Below are 16,593 nucleotides of genomic sequence, written 5' to 3'. Positions count from 1 at the left end.
CGCTTTTGAGCCCATAGGTTAGGACTTCTTTCTCTTCGTGTGGGTTTCGACCTTCCAGAGGGAACGGAACAGGGCCAGAGTCTTCCAAAGAATCAGAGCAGGGCAGCACCATGAAGGGGAAAGGGAACAGACAGAGCACGCGAGTGAGAGGAGGTGGCACACAGACCTAGGGGGCCGATGTGCGGGGTGGAGGCAGGTGGGGGCCGGAAGGCCCGCAGGTGGCCCAGCTCTGCACGGGCACACTGTTGGAGCAGGTCACTAACATGCCTCCAGTCTGGCTCCCAAATCCCGGGGACAGGCTGGCTTCGCACGGAAGGGGTCACTCGGGGAAAGCGGGGCGCCTCCTGAAGCAAGCGGGGGTGCTGTTCTCAACAAGCCGTAGTTAGGGTTGGGCTTTGGAGCCACACAGACCTGAGCGAGCCGTCCTCCGTTTCCACAACCAGGCGGATGCCCTAACAGTAGGGGGGAAGAGTCCATCTAAAAACGAATCCCAGGATTGGGACAGTGCTTATCACCGGCCTGTGCTTCCTCCTTCGTGTTCCTAGTCCCTCTTTCCCCCTTTGAGGCCCAAGAAGGGATGGTATTGAGAAGCACTTTCCAGATGCAGAACCTCAACTCACAGATGATGAGTGTCCCCTGCCCGGAGTGCGCGGGGACACGCCTCATCGGTCTCTGAGGCCAGGGCTGCCGCTCTTTCCTGTGCCCGGCGGTCACCTGTCCAGCTCAGGGCAGTGGCCTTCGGGGGTTCCCAGCCCCTCCACGTGCCCGGCCAGAGCATCACGCAAAGGTACTCTCAGAAGAAGCAACCATGGCGTGAGGATGTTAAGAGAGCCGGTCCTGGCGGTGAGGGAGGAGAAAAGGGGTAAGCGGGAAGGCGTGAGTTGGGTGGGGTGCGGGGGAGGGGGGAACAAATGTTCGCCCGACGTCTGCCCTCTCTTCTTTTACATGCAATCTACTTAATCCCACAAACGCTGGTGAGGTCAGTGTGAGTCCAGTCTTCCTGATGGGGAAACTGAGAACCGTCAGTATGGGGCCGAGCTAGGATTCCAACTTCAGTCCTCACTGTTGAAAGGATCCTGCAGATACTCCACAACAGCGTGGAAGGAGGTCAGTTTTTAAAGGAACAAGTGGGCCCATGTGAACAGCAGGGTCATCAGAAAAAGCAGCAACCAACCAGAGACCTCAAGAGGAGCTCCTGGCACAGCCTCCATGAGCAGGTGTTGCTGAGCGAAGTGCAGTGATCATAGTTCAAAGTCAGCTAAAGTCGCCTGATGACACTCGGCCCCAATCAGGAGGAGCACGGGCCTCTTAGTAAAGGCCCCGGGGATAGCTGCCCTGAGGACTCTTGGCAGACTGACTGTATCTTAGAACATTCTTTCAAATCAGGTTGGCATTTCCGATGAGAGCGGAGGCAGTCTCCTTCAAAATATAATCTTGAGGGGGACTGTCTTCTTCAAGGAATAGCTTTTTCCTATTTCCCATACACTGAATCTATTTTGTATCTACTAGAACTTACTGTGGGGATGACTTGGTTAAATAAGGCCGACGAGTGTCCATTCTTTTCTTGCACGACACGAGAGTTAATATTCAGGAAGTATTTGAATCCGTGCAGTTTTGCGTGACTTTCTCCCAATAATCATAATTAGTTTTGAGGAATGCTGAAGGATAAGGGAGTAAGGCAGAGAGAGATAGAGAGCTCAACTTTTAAAACTCCACGCGCCCCTCCAGACACATGCAAAATCTTCAGATGCATTTTGCTGGGGGATCTGGACCTCCAGGTGTGCCTCTTCTCGCTGAACCCCACGGAAGGTGTCGTGAAAATATCCCGTTCCCCTGTTGCTCCTCACTGTGTGCTTTGTGCTCTGCCAGGATCATTTGTTTTTGCAACACCGACTTCCAAATTCTGACTCTCTGTCAGTAATCCTGTGGGCGGCACTGGATGGAAGGAATCTTAGTTTGGGTTTTGAAGGTTTCTGCCGTTTTCTGTCACTGTCCCTGCCCCGGCTCCCCTCTTCCCGCCTTCTGCATCATCTAAGTCTTGGATCTTTCAACAATTCATTTGTGTTTTCTAGGTCGTAGAAAGTGGGATGATGGAAAGTTCGAAAGAGAACTCAAAGGGAAAGATTCGGGGAAAAGGTGGCAGATGTTTGAAGGGATACCTGAGCACCTGCTCTAGGAGATGCAGGGTGACTGTTGCAGTATGGTAGAGGATGAAAAGCCTTAGGGTTGGGCCACAGGGCAAATGGAAACATCCAGTGGGAGTCTTGTCTGATCCCTGTGAGGCCATCTGTTCAATTTGCACCAACCACCGGGACTTTGTTAATGTTCTCCTTGGTTCTACCATCACCTCCACATTCATTCTTTTTTTTTTTTTTAATTTTTTAAAAAATTTTTAAAAATGTTTATTTATTTTTGAGAGAGAGAGAGACACACACACAGAGTGTGAGCAGGGGAGGGGCAGAGGGAGAGGGAGACACAGAACCCAAAGCAGGCTCCAGGCTCCGAGCTGTCAGCACAGAGCCCGACGCGGGGCTCGAACTCACGGACCGCGAGATCGTGACCTGAGCCGAAGTCGGACACCCAACCGACGGAGCCGCCCAGGTGCCCCTACTCACTCTTAATTATAAGAAAAAATTTGTTTTAATTAGAAAAGTGTATCAAGTAATGATTCTTTGCGGAAAAAATTCTGCTTTTGATTTTTTATACATTTTCCAGAAGCTTACTTATGAGGAGTGTCAGCTCTTTAAGAAACAAACAAAACAACTTAGAAAATATTTTGAAATAAAATGAATTTGGTCCCAAAGGCGCAGATGATGGAAGGACCTAGTGCCCACCCGTGGCACCCGTGTCAGCTCGACCCCGATGACGTCACCCGCCTGAGGTGCTTGCACAAAATGCCACGATCTTAGTACTCAGCTGAGAGGGGCCCAATGAATGGAGAAGCACTGGCAGACCAAGTTCAGAAGTCTGGATCCACTTTATTGATCAAGGAATTTAAACCCAGTACATCCGGATTTTCTGCTCACCTGCGTTAAAGGTTTGAAAGCATGTTTTGCATACCAGATGGCAGGTGTGGTCTCTGTGATTTCTATGGGCGCCCTGGCAGGGTGATGCCTGGATGGCAGCTGCCTGTGTCTTTTCTTCTGAGGGCTTCCATCAGACTCAGTACGAAGAGAAGTTCAGAGAAGCTGGTTACAGCCCTGTTTTCAGAAACAAGAAAACAACAGAGTAAGACCAGCATCCCACAAGCACGGTGCGGCAATGCTTAGGAGTAAATGCCAAACTCGAGACCTGCACATTGGCTTTGTATTTGAACTTCAGATTGGAGCCAGAGGTTAGACCTTCTCAGCCTCTTCCTACAGCTGGTCAAGCTTCGTTTACAGCACACCTGACGACTAGACCCGATGATACACGGCAAAGAGCTGTACCTGTTCCCACAGGCTGGACAGGGCGGTGACATCCAGATAAAGGACAGGTGTCCTGAGGGAAGGCATTTTGTCCTCACTGATCACAGACCGACTGGGCTGGAAACTGGTTTCCCGTTGGCTCTTCGGCAATTATGACGAAGTGATTTCCCAGGTCAGTCTTGGTTTCAGCAACGTTACAAATAAATGGGTCTGGAAGAACCGGAATTTGATAATAACTGAAAACAAGTAAAGAGCAGTGAACACAGTTTTTGATGCTTCCTAGATTTCTTTCCATCAGCTGCCCACATTTACTCTTTAAACAGGCTTATACAGCTCATGCTATTCAATAATTTTACATTGACGTGTCAAGTGTGTTTATTTCCTGTAGAAACGCAGTTGAGAGAGATCGTGATACGGGAAAGTAGTTTTAGCAGAGGATTCTCGAGGTAAGAAAAAGAGATGCTGTTCAGACCTCTCTGAATGGCAGGTGACAATATCTCGTTGCCTGAGGGATTATGGCTCCCTCCGTCACCGGGGGGACGGAGCAGCTCTGGACAGTCAGGCTGCGTCTGCATCCGGTCACTTACCCAGGAGGGACCCTGGCTGGGAGGCTATTCCCCACTAGCTGCATATGCACAGACTGTTCACATCGGATGGGAAGGGCTCCTCTGCCCAAGCATGGCTCACTGACCCAGGGGCACCTGCCTGGGGAGTGGTGAGCCATCCTGAGAGGTGCTTATCCGGGCAGACTCCCAGCAGATTAACACAACCTGTCTGAGCCTGCTGGCTGAGGAAGGAGCTGTTGGTTTCTGTGTGGACACAAGCAAAAATGTCAATAGCACCTCGCTTTGAAGGATGCTTCAGAGTCTAAAGTGATCTCAAGTCTGTCTGACCCGCACGGCCACTCAAGGTCATGAGGGTAACAGTGCTGTCGGCTTTAGCAGGGGCGGGCAGGAACATGCATTTATTGCAAGTCAGTGAGGGAAGACTTAAGGGAAAGTGAGAAGATGGAAACTGTGGGTCAAATGGGGGACACAGAAACATGAAGAGGCATCCTGGTTTTGGAACCTTCAAGATTCAGGAGGAATGGCAGGGGCAGGCTGGGAGAGCAGCCCTCAGTGAAGCCTATTCTGGGAAAATATCATCAGTCTTGCCGACTTTTTCCATCCAAGACTGGGCTTTAAAATGTACATCTGCATAATATTCTATTCCTCTCTTCCTAAAGTTAGGCAGCTTTGAAGAATGCCCTGGGCTTACACAGTCTATTGCATGGAATTTAAAAAATGCAAATATATTTGTAACTCTATTCATAGTTTGCTGTTTTCATTTACTCATAACAAGAATGTGAGTTTCACTGGATCTCAAGATTAAATATAGGGATAGTCTGAACAAGAAACTTACCTCAAAGGAAGCTCTATTTTTTGTTCTGATATTCTACAATTTCACTATCTTATTAAGACTTTTTTATCATTCATATCTGGGAATGTAAATCTAGAAATGCTACATTTGAAAAATATGATCAGAAGAGTTGAGATTGTATGTTTTTTTAAAAAAAAATTGTAACAACCATGGGGCACCTGGCTGGCTCAGTTGATTAAGGGTCCTACCCTGGGTTTCAGCTCTGGTCATGATCTCACGGTTTCGAGAATTTGGGCCCAGTGTTGGGCTCTGCACTGGCAACGGGAAGCCTGCTTGGGATTCTCTGTCCCCCCCTCTCTCTGACCCTCCCCAACTCGTGCTGTCTCTGTTTCACTCAAATAAATAAACTTAAACAATGTTTTTTTGTTTTGTTTTGTTTTGTTTTAACTTTTTTTTTAAATGTTTATTTCTGAGACAGAGCGAGACAGAGCATGAGTGGGCGAGGGGCAGAGAGAGAGGGAGACACAGAATCAGAACCAGGCTCCAGGCTCTGAGCTGTCAGCACAGAGCCTGACACGGGGCTCAAACTCACAAACCGTGAGATCATGACCTAAGCCGAAGTCAGTTGCTCAACCGACTGAGCCACCCAGGCGCCCCTTAAACAATGTTTTTTGAAAAAAATTATACCAACCGTTACTTATGCAGAGGAAGATATTGAATAAACCACTTGCTTCTGTGGTGGGATAAACATTTCTTTACTTTGATTTATTAAATATTTTGGTTTACTGAAAATTACCTAACATGATGTAACAGGATTACTACATTTTAAAGGAGAAAAAAAATATAGCTAGACAGAAAGTGTTTAAAGTTTAACGCTAATTTGAAAGTAACTTTATCATTTTTTTACAATTTCAAAGGCTTTTTGGGATCTTGCTTTGCCTCAATGGCAACATTGTAAATAATGACTGTTGTTGAATTTTTAATAAAAGAAACACTAATATCCATTGTTTAGTAAATTATCAGTATTTTACATATATCGTTTAATATTTTAATTATATTATTTAATATATATCCCTTAATATATAAAGCATATATGTGAAATGGAATTTTTTTTTCTGTTTTACACATGAGAAAACTGGGGCTCATTTAAAAATTCAAGATGGCAAACCTAGGTAAATTATGAGGCTAGGGTGACAGAACTGGGATTCCAAACAAAGCTTTTTTGTCTTTCGAGTCTATTCCGTTAACCGTTACGTTGAAGCAGAAGTACGGTTATTAGAACTCGCCAGGTGTTGAAAACAAAGTTCCAAGGACATTCAGGTCAGATATGCGATAATATTGAAGCCCGGTAGAGCAGTATGATGTAATAAGGTCTTAGACTATAGCAATATTGGCAGAGATAGTGGGGAGGAGGCACGGCCAGCAAGAGATTCAAGTGTAGGTGCATGTTTACTTAGGATATTTGAGGAAGAACACAGACTGAGAAGACAAGTCACATTTCTGATCCTGATTAACGTTCTGTTGTCAAAGAATTGTGAAAGCAAGTACTTACAATGCAATCCACAGCCATTGTAAGCAAGTTATTTTAGCTTGCTCTCTGGATATTTGCAAGGAAAACATTATCCGAAGGACAAAATGGCCCTAGAGTCACACAACGTTGCCAATTCCCGGAAGCTGAGGAACACTAAATGAGGAAACTGACTGATGGAGTTTTATTGGTAGAAAACTAGGTTTTCTTGGTGATTGGAAATATAGGAACTTGGATCTCAGATGAATGACCTGAATCTTTTGAAAAAATGCTACTTTGATGCCCCATCTGAAAATGAAAGCAGAATCCTGTTTCCATCTTCCTCTTGAAGATGTGAGTCAAATAAGCAAAAATGAAGTGGGCAAAACTCTGGATTTCTTGGTAAGAAAGTACTAAGGCAGGACTTCTTACTAAAGATCCATTTCGAAGGGGAATCCAGATTTCACTGCTTTACTTAACTGCCATCCGTCTGTCTTGCTGACAATATATACTGGCAATGATGTGAGCGATTGGCACTCGGTTTGCAGCATGGAGACTTTGAGTTTACTCCTGACCCTTCAAGGCTTCCGACGTATCTTTGTCTCATCTTCTAATTACCTTTATGTTTTTTAAAGGATCTCTGTGATGTATACCAGAACCATAGTCAAAATGATGTACTAGGACTCTTATTTTGTGATGCTCAAATTTCCAAGGCATTGCTTTTTATCCTTAATTCAATGGCTTGTTAGTACCTAACTTGTCACACATGGTTTTATTTCTAGAATTTCCATGTAGTCAAGGCACTTCATATCTCTTAACTACTGTTTTGAACATATTTTTATCTTCTTGTCTTTCATTTCCACCAGTATCAAAGCATAATTTGAAGGAAAAGTGGTGCTTGCTTCTTTTTAATTGTAATGGGTTTTTAAAAGATATTTATTTATTTTTGAGAGACAGAGCACAAGTGGGAGAGGGGCAGATATAGAGGGAGACACAGAATCCAAAGCAGCATCCAGGCTTTGAGATGTCAGCACTGAGCCTGACATGGGGCTTGAACCCACGAACCGTGAGATCATGACCTAAGCTGAAGTCAGACACTTAACCAACTGAGCCACCCAGGTGCCCCAAAAGTGGTGCTTCCTAAATGCATGCAGGGCAGGAGGAATTGGACAAGCTGGAGGAATAACAGGAGCGTCAATCTTTACATCACTCGAGAGTTCTTCTTTAAGGTAGGCTCTACACCAAACATGAGACTGGAGCTCATGACCTTGAGGTCAAGAGTGCATGCTCTACTGACTGAACCAGCCAGGCGCCCTGCACTTGACAGTGTTTGACACTAGCCCGATCAGGCTTTGAGATCTTGGGCCATTTACAATAAATGAAAGTAGATACAGAATTTTGGTGATATGCTGAAAGGCACATCCAATGGTTGAAAGGGGCTGGGAAGCAAGGCTGGGGATTCAAACTCTCAGCAGAGAGTAGATGAGAAGTACAATGGTGGCTAAAGCTGGGAAAGAGGGCTGCAGGTGAGAAAGAGGGCTAAAGGTGAGAGAAAAGAGGACAGACTCTGATGTGTGAACAGAAATGTGTTCTGAAACTAATTCCTCATGGAAGCATGCCTCTTCCAGGCCTTCCGTACACATTGTCCACTTTCCTGAAGGGTCTAGCAGATTCAGGATTCTGTCCGCATTTTCTAGACAGATTGGTTATATAATTGTCCATACTTTTAAAGGAATGGGGCCACATTTCTTTCTGTGCCACAGAATCCCTATCAGAATTCCCCAATACTCATAGAGTGCCTAAGACATCATTTATCTTTGCATCTTAGAACTGGCATTCCCATCTTAGAGTTAAATATATTGAGTTAGAAAAAAAAGAAGGAAAATCCAACTCACTGACCTTTATACAATGTGTTTGGTAGGAACTCAACCTATGTAACAACCATTAGGGGTTTTTTTTTCCCTTTCCAGTGTCTTAAATTTTCTTTAATAAAATCACATAAGTAGATGCAAATCATGCAATGCATAGCCTCTGCCATTATTGACATCCCCCACAAGGTAATGCATTTGTTAAAACTGATGAGCCTACATTGACACGTTATAATCACTCAAAGTTCATAGTTTGCATTGTGGTTGTCTTGGCATTGCATATCCTATAGATTTGGGCCAGTGTATAAGAACATGTATCTATGATTACAGTATCATGTAGAGTAGACTTACTGCCCTAAACCTCCTCTCACCTCCTCTGTGCTTTGTCTATTGTTTCTCCCTACAGCTCCCCACCCCCACCCCTACTCCTGGCAGTCACTGTTTTTGTTTGCTTGTTTTTACTTTCTCCATAGATCCTCTTTTCCAGATGTCATATAGCTGGAATCCTATAGCATGCAGCCTGTCCAGATCGGCTTCTTTCACTTAACAATATGATGTAAGATTACTCCGTGCCTTGTCATGGCTTCGTAGCTCATTTATTTTAGCAGTGGATAATATTCCATTGTCTGGCTGTTGCACAGTATCCATTCTCCTGCTGAAGGGCATCTTGGTTGCTTCCAAGTTTTGGCAGTTATGAATAAAGCTGCTATAAATATCTTACAGGTTTTTGTGTGGACATACACTTTCTGCTCCTCTGACTGAATACCGAAGAGTGATTGCCATATCGTGTGGTAAGAGTATGTTTAGTCTTTTAAGAAATGACCCAACTGTCTTCCAAAGTGGCTCTATCATTTTGCATTTCCATCAGCAACAAAAGTGACTACCTCTTGCTTCACATCCTCACCAGCATTTATTGTTGTCAGCGTTTTGGAGTTTGGCCATTCTAATAGGTAACTAGTGACATCTCATTATTGGTTTTCCTTTGCAACTCCCTAATGACACATGATGTTGAGCACCATTTCATTGCCAAATTTCATTGCCAAAAGTATATCTTGTTTGGTGAGGTGTCTGTTAGGATCTTTGACTCAGTGTTTAATCCAGTTGTTTGTTTTGTAATGGTTCTTTGTATATTTGGATAACAGTCTTTTATCAGATATGTCTTTTGCAAATATTTTCTCCCACTCTGTGGCTTATATTCTCAGTATCTTGACATTGTTTTTCTGACCAGAAGTTTTTTTATTTTAACAAAATCCAGATTGTCTATTATTTCTTTCATGGATCAGGTCTTTGGTGTTATATCTAAACACGCATTGCCAAACCCAAGGTCATTTAGGTTTTCTCATATGTTACCTTTACGGAGTTCTAGGTTTAGTGTTTTACATTTAGGTGTGTGATTCAAGTTAATTTTTGTAAATCATGCACGGTATGGGTCTAGACCCATTTTGTGTCATGTAGATGTTCAGTGGTCCCACTACCATTTGTTGAAAAGGCCATTTTGCTCCTTTGTCAAAGATCAGTTGACTATACTCATGTGTGCTTATTCCTGGGCCTTCTGTTCTATTCCATTGATTGATTTGCTTTTTTTTTCCCCTTGGTTTTCTAAAAACATACTGTCTTGATTACTGTAGATTTAAGTAAGTCTTAAAGTTGGGTAATGTCATCCTACAACTTTGTTCTTCTCCTTCAACACTGTGTTGGCTATTTTAGGTCATTGCCTCTCTGTATATACTTTAGAATCGGTTTGTCAATATCCACAAAATAATTTGCTGGAATTTTTATCGGAATTACATCGAATCTATAGATCGAGTTGGGAAGTATTGGCCTCTTGAGAATATTTTCTTCCTGTCTGTAAACATGGAATATCTCATCATTTACTTAGTTCTCCTTTTATTTCTTTTATCAGTTTTGTAGTCTTCCTCATGTAGAGCTTTTACACATTCTGTTAGAATTGTGCCTAAGTACTTAATATTTTTAAGAACCTGATGTGAATGGTATTGTTTTTTAAATTTCAAATTCCACTTGTTCATTACTGGCATAGAAGGAAACGTTTAGTCTTTGTATATTGACTTTTTATCTGGCAACTTTACTATATAATCGTTTGTTAGTTACAGGAGGATTTTTGTTTTGTTTTGTTTTTTTCTTTCAGATTTTCTACAGATGATCATGTCATCTGTGTCAACAAGAGTAGCTTTATTTCTTCCTCCCCAATCTGTATTTTATTCTCCCAACCCCATCCCTTAGATGGAACAGGATGGTTCAAGAGAACTGATTTTGCTATTTCCCTTTCCCCAGGTCAGTTAGTCTCTGATGACACCCTGGCAGGTTAGGCTCTGGTTAACTAGTTTTTCCCAAAGTCAAATGTTGTTAAGAACAGAGTGTTCTGGAATATTTCAAAATATTCCTTTTCCCCTCCTACTGCAGGATGCACAAAGAAACTTTTCTCTGATATTTATGGTGGGAACCTTGGCTGAGGTCTTGGAGGTAAATCCTACAATTTTGTGTTCTCCCCACCCCACACATGAGTGGATCTCCTTGGATTCTTTAACTCTCAAACTTGCCTTCACTAAGCCTCTAGAAATTCGTTACTTACAATTCAGGTTTTCCTACCCAGGCACTGCTTTCCACAGTGAGTTCTGCTGCAGAGACTGTTCTGGTAAGCTCCCTATACTTTTCTGTCTGTCTGTCCAATCTCAGGGACAGTGGTCTGGTCTGTGTCCTTGCCTCCTTATGGATCCAAGAATAGTTATTTTTTCAGTCTGTTTAGCTTTTTACTTGTTAGAACGGAGTAGTGGCTTCCAAGCTCCTTACCTGGGGAATCAAAAACAGAAGTTCTGTGAGAGGTTTTTACATTAATTCCTGCAGGTAGTTTCTTGTACTATAATTAGATGATGCTCCCCTTTCCTGGAATTTCTAGATGTATGTTGAATGTAACACCGACACTTTTACTACAGAGTTGTAATAACAAGTTTAGTTAACAAAATACCACACACACACTGATTCAGTCGTCACGTAAGGCTTCCAAGTGCCAGGCATCATTCTAGATTCTGAAATAACAGTGAACGAGACAAGCAAAACTGTCTGCCGTTCTAGAGCTTCCAACAAAAACGAAAACACGTAGTAGATTAAGCAGTGATACATGCTATGAAGAAAAATGGAACACAGAAGGTGGAAGTATTGGAGGTGGGGGGGCTTCTATTTTAGGCTGGCAGGAAGACTGGGAAGGAGACATTGAAATAAAGACCTATAGAAAGTGAGAGAGGGAGCCATGTGGGGTATCGAGCACAGAGGCCCAGAGACAGGGTGTTGATTAGGTGGCTGTTGTGCCTAGAACAGCACGTGTAAAGGAGTGTAGGTGTGTGGTGGGAGGTGGTTCATGGGAAATGAGGTCCGCAAAGGACCCAAAGGCCACATCATGGGAGGCCTTGGGAGTGGTTGTAAGGCTTTGGATATTTACTCTGCATAAAATGAGGGACAATTGGAGCATTCTGTACAGAGAAATGTGATTATGTAACAGTTTTTAAATTTTTAAATGTTTCAGTATTTTTCAAATTTTTATTTTGGATTACTTGTAGATTCATAGCAGAGTTACTAAAAAAGTGCAGCCCGTTCCCATAAACCCTTCTCCCAGCTTCCCCTAATGATAACATATTACTTAAGCACAGTACCTCTTTCAAAACTAAGAAATTAACATTGGTACGGTGTGATTAACCAAACTATAGCTTTTATCTGAATTCCACTAATTATTCCAATAATGTCTCTTTTCTATTCTGGCATCAGTCTGGATTACTGCACCCAGTGACCCGTGTTTTTAACAGGACCCCTCAAGCTGCTCTGCTGAGAATAGACTGAAGGAAGGCAAGTGTGGATTGAGGGAGATTATTTGTGGGGCTCCAGACCTAGTGTCAACAAAGGTGATGTTGGCTTGCACCAAAGTAGAAGCAGTGAAGGTGGTAGGAAGTGGAAGGCTCGGGGCAAATGCCAGGGATGTAAGAGGTAGAGAGGGGTCAAGGGTGGCCCTGTGAGTTTTGGCCTGAACACCTAGTAGAGACGAGCTGCCGGTTTCTGAGATGAGGAAGTCTCCAAAACGAGCAGGTTTACAAGGCCCATCAGGCATCCACTTTGGACTGGGTTAGGGATGAACCGGCTGTTAAGCATTTGATCTGCTGTAGGTTGCATATAGATACAGAACCCGGGGTGAAGGCAGCCTTTGCATAGCCAATCAGTTGACACAGATCCAGTATACTATGTCCCTTCCTTGGATTTGCATATGGCCTCATTTCAGATGACTTTACCAGAAAGCGACAAGATAAGCTTACTCAAAACTGGTTTAATCATAAGAAATGCTGTCACCTCCCATAGCTGGAACTCCAGGACTGAATGCTATCCTCTAGCACAGGATCTTTTTGTTTTGCATGCTCGACTGTCCTCCGTGTCTGCTGCAAGACAGAGCAATGCTGGTCATTTTGTTTGGAGTGGCAGAGTCGTTACTGGTGACGGTTTGGGATTTAGCTTTTTCCTTCCCTTTGGAATGGGGATGGCAAGGGAGTGATCAGTCCCCACGCCATTGTGGTAAGGTGTCCATGGGGCAGTGACTTCAGAGCATACCCTGTGCCTTTTGGCTTTGCCAAATGTTCTCAATCAGGGTGACTTTTGCCTCCCTCTCTCCGGGCACATTTGGCAATGTCTGGAGAGATTCCGAATTGTTACAGCTGGTGGGGCGAGGGGGGGCGGGGTTGGGCACTTCCGGCAACTAGTGTATAGAGGCTAAGAGTGCTGTTAAGCATCGTGTGATGCACTAGACAGCACCCCAGTACAATGTATCACTCTGTCCAAACTTTGATAGCGCCGATGTTGCCATAATCAGAATTGATCTCAGGTGAGGTCACCTCCTCCTGCGCCTCTTGGAGAAAGGTGGATGCCTGAACAAACTATGAATTCTGTTCAGGGGGAAGGGAGAGGAAAACCTTGAGTTTCACCTCACTTTTCTGTTCAGGCTTTCCTACTGCTACTAAACACATTAAGATCAGGTGTCTCCAGCCCCACTGGGATGATCTTTGCTGGACCTTCTGCTTTTTCCTACTCTGTGACCGACTCCTGTCTGTGTTCCACATCCATTTATAGAGCAGTGGGAAAACTCCCTCAGATTCATCTGAATGAAATTTGCATATCTTTTCTTTGAAACTTCATGGCTTTTAAAAAATTTCTGCTCTAGAAAATGTAAGAGAAATAGTACGACCTTTAGCATGTGGGGTGTCTATGGAAGCCCCAGCTTGTTTCTTTCCGAGTTCTCAATCCGGTGGACCTACTAATAATTCTTGAGGGTTACTTTTGATTCAACTCAAACTAAGTATGGATTCTCCCCAAACAGGAAATTAACATTGTTTATCTTAATGCCCTTAGTGCCTCAAAAAGGTTTTGACATACGATAGGAAGTTGAATTGTTGAATTGACTGTTTCGCTTCCTCAGGTTATCATTTAAAATACATAGATGGCAAGACTTTTCTTTACGTTTCACCTGTAGTGTTTCATTTTTGGAGTGATTTTGGAATCCAAAGCCTTGCACATTGATCGACACATAGCAGGGACTTGTGAGTGACTGTTGCCAACTCTGATGGAAACACACGTTTGGCCCCTCTGGCTCCTCCCATTATTCTTCAAATATTACATATTCAGGGCTATTTGCACTCGTTTGCTTATATTTGTTTTTATCTTTGCTTTCTCTTTCTTAACTGTGTTTTCTGCTTTCCTTCATGAATAGCAATCCTACACATCAGAACAAGGAAGAAAACTATTTAGTAAACATTTTTACCCTGCTCTCTCCTGAAGCAGTGTAGACCTGTATGCTGTTATCTCACATTCGGCTGAAGTAATTTGCTATCCATGTTATCTTCCTGTTAAGTTTAAAAGAGAAACCCAACACTCCATGCCCTTCTGGTGTCGAGACATTCCACTTCCTCTATCCATGTCCAAAAACATTGGACAATTCCTCTCTAAGATTGAAAAAAAAAAAAGGTGATGGACACAACTTGATTTTGGAGAATCAGGATTAAATAAATGATACAAAGAAAAATACTCAGCTTGAGCATTTAATTTTTTGTTGAGATTTTATAGTTCTTTTCTCTTTCATTTCTTAAGAATTCTTACAATACTGCTCAATATCATGTAATCATAATAATCTTTCTCTTAGAAACAAGATTATGTATTCAGTCAAAATTCCCAAATCAGTTGTAAATGTAGATACAGTCCAAATTGTAATAGATGCAAAAGAGAATTCGAATACAAAGGTTACTATCTCAAAGACAGAGAAGAGGAATGTAAAGGGACACAGTGGGCAAAAAGAAAAGACTTTGGAGATTTTACGCACAGATCTTTGTTTTATTAGCAGATGCTGAATTTCCAAGACATGGAGGAAAACTTTTTCAGAGATTTACGGATCTCTCTTTCTCTCCCTCTCTCTATTTTTCTCCCCCTCTCCCCCTCACTTTTTTGTTCTTTGTTTTAATAAAAAAATCATTTTAAAGGACTCAAAATAACATTTTCTTGGAATATTTTTATGTGTTAGCTTGGGTTTGGAAAAAAAAAGTGCTAACTAAACCAAAATTGGACAGCATCTTGTAACAGGTGGCAGAGCCTGTAAAAGGGGGAATGCACAAAGCAATTCGATAGTGAGAAGCAGTGTGGTGTCCCTTAGGGAAAGAAACAAGGAGGAATTGTTTAAAATCCCCAAGAAAGAAAATAAACATGCATATCTCAGGGTACTCAAGACAATATTGTCATTAGCTTTTTTGTACAGAAATATTCACCTTTCATTGGATTTCATTTCCATTGCTTTATTTTTGTTCAAAGTTGAGGGAAAAAAAACCTAATGTTTCTAAGTGTAGAGAAATGGAGCAGAGTTGTAACTCTCTGAGTCTGGAGACACTGAAATTTCTCCTTTTCTTTCATTTCGCTGTTAAGAACACTGACACATTATTAGTATTCAGTAGGTTCCCATGAGCTTGATGGGGCATCAGAGCCATGAAGAAGGAATCCTGGACATTCAAACTATGATTACTACATCATGGCAATTCTTTTTTTTTAATGTTTATTACATTTTGACAGAGAGAGAGAGAGAGAGAGCAGGGAATGGGCAGAAAGAGGGAGGGAGAGAATCCCAAGCAGGTTCTATGCTGTCAACACAGAGCCTGATGTGGGACTTGATCCCATGAACTATGAGATCATGACCTGAGCCAAAATTAAGTCTGACATTTAACAGCTGAGCCCCCCAGGTGTCCCAGATCATGGCAATTCTTTAAAAGAAGTTTTGCTTAAGAACTATAATTACAATTTAAAATGCAGTAACATGGAATATTTTTCTAAGAGATTCAATTAAATATATGCTAAGTTAATTGTATAAAATTTAAGATTCCGAGTGTGGACTTTTTATATAAAATTCCGGTGCTAGAAATTTTGGGGCAATGGTAGACAGACAACAAAGAAAAAAAAATGGTGAAATTCCTCCCACTGGAGGAAGTTGGATCAAAGGAAACCAGAGGAAAAAAGCATAAATGCAGGTAGTGATCAAACATAAGAAGAGAAGAGAGTACTGAGTGTAGTTGACATGTAATGTAGGCAGGCTCAGCATCAAAGATGGAACCACAGGTCAAGTGTTTCCTTTCTAGGGCAATCACCTGGAAGAGGATCTTGTGCCTGGAGGCACAGGATGCTGGGAGTGAAGTCTCCTAAGGCAGGGTGGTGGCATCATTTTAGTTCTTCTGAACACAAGCAGTAGTTGGGGTTACTTTTAAATTCCCTTCCCGTGTGTTGTCCATTTCAGGCCAGGAAAATAAAACAATCAATTTTGCTGTAAATGAACACTTTGCTATTGAGTTGAATGAGAAATCTGTTTAAATATTGTGATTTTCCTTAATGATGACGATACCAAGCTATAATAAATGTCTTTCTGTTGCATACATGTGTCGGAAATGTATTCCTAGAGATTGGTACAATAAACAGTAAATCGAGGGCAACAGATTGAGCAGAAAATTTAACGATCAGGCTCAAATTGAAGAAATATTTCCCCTAGATTATGGTTCTTTTCTGTGGAAACATTGTAGACTTTTGCATTTTTTGATTGATAAAATATGCTGAATGAGATACTTTCAAATTTTTATAAACCAATCACATTACAACAATAAAGTTTTGGGGAGTTTTGAAATTATCTTTGTGAACCATGATGAGTAATAGGAAAAGAGAAATGATGGTTGAAAAGTAACATCCTCATTTACCTGGTGATTTTGTTGTTGTTGCTTGGCTTGAAATATTTCCTTAATATTATCTATAAGATGTCAGTAAATATGTGTGTCCAATTTTGTTGAGATTTATTTGTGTATTATTTTGTAGTTTTCATGGTAGTCTGTGTATATACAAAAATGCATGCTAAAAAAAGCAAGCGTATGAATCATGGGAGTTA

General features: G+C 42.3%; 1 long non-coding RNA gene across 2 annotated transcripts; it reads left to right on the top strand.

Annotated features, from left to right (window-relative positions):
* The first annotated feature begins 957 nt into the window (after positions 1 to 957).
* LOC128312847 (uncharacterized) lies at positions 958 to 3,762 on the top strand. Of its 2 annotated transcripts, XR_008292678.1 has the most exons (4): positions 958 to 1,107; positions 2,073 to 2,186; positions 2,805 to 3,037; positions 3,149 to 3,762. It is a non-coding gene; the product is annotated as an uncharacterized LOC128312847 (long non-coding RNA). The 2 variants fall into 2 exon arrangements; XR_008292677.1 differs by having other exon boundaries at positions 2,073 to 3,037.
* Positions 3,763 to 16,593: the final 12,831 nt, after the last annotated feature.

Source organism: Acinonyx jubatus, chromosome F2 (genome assembly GCF_027475565.1).
Source record: "Acinonyx jubatus isolate Ajub_Pintada_27869175 chromosome F2, VMU_Ajub_asm_v1.0, whole genome shotgun sequence".
Classification (NCBI taxonomy): Eukaryota; Metazoa; Chordata; class Mammalia; order Carnivora; family Felidae; genus Acinonyx; species Acinonyx jubatus.
This window is presented reverse-complemented; position numbering and strand designations above follow the sequence as displayed.